Here is a 5,424-nt window from a genome sequence, read left to right on the forward strand (position 1 = left end):
GCAAAATCATCCATTGTCCTCCTTTCAACTCTTTCGAACATATTTTTTCTTTTCTTCTGACCCTATCAAAACCAAATGTGCACATTTGATGAAGGTGACAATACACAGAAATGACCATAGGACATTGTTAATACACCAAATAAGGATATATAAATAGTTGTATATATGCTATATGGGCTATGCAAGAACAAATAATGTATATATTTATTTTATCTGCTAAAAAGAAGTAAGTCAAAGTAAAAGACAGAGAAATAATCAGTACATCTAGCTACTCATGTTTGGGGTCAAGTGGACCCCAGAGACGACTCTTCTGTACAAACTGTTAACTCCAATAACAGAAATCCAAATAGACTTATTGGGGATTTTCAGAGTGGTAGTGCAACCACTGTATTCAACCATGTTTTACAGATACAGACACCAAACAGAAGTAATGTATTATAAACTGTACTAGCATTTCTTATAAATGGATGTGTCATAAAGTATCAAGCTGATGAAACAATGTTAAGTATGTAGTATGAGCTGTTAAAGAGGGCCGAGGGTCCAAGGCTCACTGCAGAACATTAGCGTTAATAACTGACATGTAAGAGCGCCTCTCACGGTATTAAAACAAGACGAGCATGTGTAACTGCAGCTGAACTACAAAAGGACACGGCTGCTCTGTGGTTCACGCCTGGAGCGATTATGTCGACAATTTAACTACCCATCACTAAATGTTTTATTGTGCCTTTGTTCTCATCAACAGTTCCATGTTCAGGCTTTCTTGTCTGAGTAAAGAACCCCCAGGATACACATGGATTATAGATAAAACGCCCTTCAGCGAATACGCCGAACTAACATGAATATTTCAATCAGCAGCACTTAGGGGTAACACGGTTGTCAGGAGATGGAGGGCCACAATAGAGCCGACATGACAACCGAGCAATGTGAATCGCCTTCAGGGTATTTATGGTCTCTTTTCTTTTCATTTCTAGGAAATATTTACTACGACAAATAATGATAATAATGTGTTTTTATAGAGCAAAACAACAAACCAAAATTGCAAGATAAGAACGACTGAAACCCAAACAAGCAGCCACAATAATGAGCCGAAAGTGTGCATATCAAAACCCACAATAAAAGACAAAGACGAGCACAACACCCAGTAAAATGAATTCAAGATAATTTGATGTTTAGGAGTGAGTGGAAGGAAGACTCTGACATGCTGGCAAGAACTCCTCTGGCAGCAAATATTATATTTATCCATGCCTTTTTATGCCGTCGATGCATGCAGCCTTTCATTTATTTTGACACAGTTCAGAAAGATATAGCGTGAAAGCAAATGGGAATTTCTTTACAAGATGTGCTTTTTGGGAGATATAAATACAGTTATCATGCAAACAAGGGCATGCTTTACCCAAAAGTGTGTATTACTACCCCGAACTCCATCTGATGAAAAAGAGAGGACTTTATCTCTTCATAGGACAAGAATATAAACTAGTTTTTGTCCCTGGACATCTGATGTTAAGTTGGGAAACAATTTTTGGGGGCTTTTGTTGTTCCAACACAGAGATTAGGAGTAGGGGGCAGGGGCATCTTCTTACCTGACATGACCAGACAGTAAATAGCAGCAGCACCCAAAAGGCTTCAGGTGGACTCATCCCCAAGCTTCTCTCTCCTTCAGGTCTCCCACGTCTTGACCCAGGTTTGGCTCACCGCAGGCATAAACAACGAAACACACGCCGCGTCTACTTCAGGTAGCACTGGACTGGAGTGGAGTGGCTGAATCCCCTCTGGCTGTAGCAAAAGAACACAGTCCTGGTGGTGGCTGCATGCTGAGGAGAGCCACTCAGGCAACAACTGGAGAGGACAACTGCTGTCTTAGAGAAGGTGAAAGGGGGGGGGGGGGGATGTGGGGAAGGAGGAGTTGGAGAAAAAGCATAATTATCTGTTTCGTCTATACATGCAGTGGATACACAGTTTGTTATTGTATGTGTGGGTGCACTTGTGACACTGCATGTGAGATAGCACCGTTGGTTTGGGCCTCATGAAGTTATGCGAGAGAAAGAGTGTAGAAATAACACACGTTATGTTTAGAGTCCAGTGTGAGGATTTGCTGCTTTTCTTTGTCTTATGTGATAATAACATATCCATCATATTTGGGACAGTTATTTTAGGACGTGGCCTTTATGGCATAAGGGAATTGTAACAGGCGTTCTCTCCCTACGTTGAGCTGATTAAGACAATAATTGTCAGGTTGACCGATAATGAATATTAGTTGCAGAGGTATTGTTATTTTTATAGTAGTGCTGATGCAATATCTCAGTTAAGGCAGCAATGCCAAAATTATATATGTTTTTCATTGCCTTTGGGGATTATTAACATGTTTAGTTTGTATTTTATATAACATGTCAAACTTTTTCTGAACACAGGCAGCCGTGCAATAACTTTGCCTAAATAAAAGAAGTATAACCTTACAACTAGCAACATTATTGATTAGAAAATCAGGAACTCTCTGATAAAAGAATAAACATAAAAAAAGGTGTGAATCAACTTTCAGCCTGAGAGTTTTAAGCATAATTGGAACTCATTATACAAAACACCAATTAGTTTTTTTACGGTATTTTGCATTCATTGGCCATGTCATGAAATAAAAAATGGGATAAAATGATTATTGCAGTCAATATCAGAGTATTTCATTTCACCATTGCAGTGGGCTAAACTGTGCCTTAAAGATAACTGCTTATACTAGCATCAGGGTCTTCTAACAGTTAACGGTAGCTAGTGTACATGCTAATCTTTAGCATGGAACATGTAGCATTAACATGTTAGCATGAAAGTTTGACCATGTCGGCGCCTGGTTGAAGTCAGAGAACCGCCAAAATTATTATTTTAACCTCTGAGGACCATAAGTTGCGTTTATCTTCCGATAGTTGCCGACATATTTAGGATCAAAGACTATTGGACGGACTGACAACATTGCTATCATTAGCCACTAACGTAACCATTGGTGGTTTAAGACAAATAGAGATAGAACTTCTTCCCTTTATCTTTTTCTTTCTTGGCTTTCACATCATCTCTGTGGACTCTGACATCTATCTTCAGTACACACAAACTGAAAAGGAATAAAATATGAAACCTTTCCTGAAAAAGGTCGGTTTTAAAGCTCAAAAAGGCATGAAATATGCACATTCCCATGTTAGCGCTCACCGTGGGTGTAGTTAACGCCAACTGTGACTGCACTGGCTTTAACGTCAGGTCGTCTATATTTAATTGTGAAAGAAAATAGCGGCTAAACACTCTTGTGTTCATCTGCTTCCTCTCATTAAAGTTTCAGCATCATTGTTTCCAATGTTAGATTTACTGCAGATGTCAGGATGAACAGAAGAACAGTGGAGATGGAAGATAAGTCTCACCAAATAAAAAGGCGAATGAGGGAAGACTGGGGCAGGAAGAGAGAATGATGTATCCTCAGGCTGTAGTGCGCAATGAATACAGAACACCAGCACTCTTTCACTTGAGAGTGGAAATTAATAAAAAAAACTGGCCCGAAGCCAGTTCCCTGACAGAAATTTAGGGGATATCTTTGACTCAAATTTGACATTTGAAAAGCAAGTACAAGATGTCTGTGTGCTGCTGAAGAAAGTTATTCATGCATTTATTTCAATTTAAACTCCCCGTGTTCTGCACTTACAAAAAGCACTTTGGAGTTGGTTCATAACGCCGTTGCTCGGCTTTAAAGTAGAACTCTCTCTTCCTCCAACGAATTCCAGCTGCTTTAAGAATACAATGTACGCTTTTATCGATCGATGCGTTCAATTGATTGGCCTTGGCCCTATTTTTCTGACCTTTCAGGATAACGGCGCTTAAGCGGCCATTTGGTGCATTGTCATGAACCACTCTATTTAGGCTGCCGCTTTTAATCGATATGCTCTATGTGGTCATCAAGTACCCCATAACCATCTTCAAAAAATGTTATAGGAATCCTAGCGACAATAGATCACGTGCGGATCAAACAAGTCTACAGACACAGTGGCTCTGTGAGGCTGTACTTAGCTGCGCTAGATGAAAAAAAAAAGACATCATCAGCCTTTATATTTCATCCTAAGAGGAACATAAATGTCGACCAAATTTCCTGGCAACCTACTAAATAGTTATGCAGGCTGTTTGTGGTCAGTGGAATTAGGGATTAATCCTCTCTGCACCACATGTACACTTTTATAGCGGCCTTTCTTTTAGGTGGCTAAAATGTGTTTTGCTGCCCCCCCCCCCCCCCGTCCACAGCAGCACATTACTTTGCTCCCGTGCTGCTTCTCAAAACTGGTGGCGTGCCGACTTGCCAATCTACTAAAGGCAATTCACTGACTATCTATAAGTGCCTCTTACAACTCCACTTCAAAATAAATCCAAACCATCCCTTTAACTGGCTTGTGTTGTACTGTATGCAGTCATCAAGCACCCTGTAACCATGGCAAGAGAAGTACAGTGTGGACATTATGAAAAAAGAGATGGAAGTGCAGACCTAAAAACAGCACACTGAGAAGAGTTCCTGGTTGGAGAGCAGCAGATGGTCTCTCTGCTCTTCAAAGCCTTTTTCTCTGTTGGCTTTGCTTGAAAAGCATTCAATAAAACTAAATCCCATCATATTAACTTAAATGTACATAATGTACTTTTTATTAAAATGTGTTTCTCAGTCACTTCCCCACACAACTATACATAGAAAGACCTGGAGGCAATCATGTACCACAGTTTGGTTTGTTATGTTGAAAAAATATAAAACAAAGTTTCACAATATAAAAAATAAAAAAAATGCACTGCCCCAGTTCCCTTTTACAAAGACATGTGCTCCGCGAGGAGCCGCATAATAGCACCGTGATGAATTACACTCCAATATACATCACATAACAGATAATCATAACAACAACAACATGACAAACAAAAAAACAACACAGCAAATTGAGGTTTGATGATATCACAGAACAACGTGTTCGGTGAATGTTGCCTAAATACGGTGTTTGTATATTCATGACGATGACTCACTGATCGTAATGTTGACTTGTGTAAGTATATCTATAGGAATTGAGTGCATAGATCAATAAATGTATGAACAGACATGGATGAAACAGTGGGAGCACCACTCACTCCTCCAGAAAATGTAAATGTGTGTAACTGAGGATGCGGTTGACGGTCAATACATTTTATATGTACTGCTCTTGAAAACACAATATGCCAGTGAGTTGTGAGAATGTATTAGAGGAATAAGATGAATTAAGGAGAGTGAATGAACGTCTGTATGACAGAGTGAATGTTTAGATGAAGGAACACTGTTGTAGGTAAATCAACTTATAAATATGTGGCACCATAAAGTCTTGAATGTAGTTTTCTCCCTGCATGTAAAAAGTGTCCATGGCTCTATTAAATTACTCCTGTTGTAATCCCCCGGCTCGG

Source organism: Anarhichas minor, unplaced genomic scaffold, assembly GCF_050575085.1.
Source record: "Anarhichas minor isolate MPS153535 unplaced genomic scaffold, ASM5057508v1 ptg000014l, whole genome shotgun sequence".
NCBI lineage: Eukaryota > Metazoa > Chordata > Actinopteri > Perciformes > Anarhichadidae > Anarhichas > Anarhichas minor.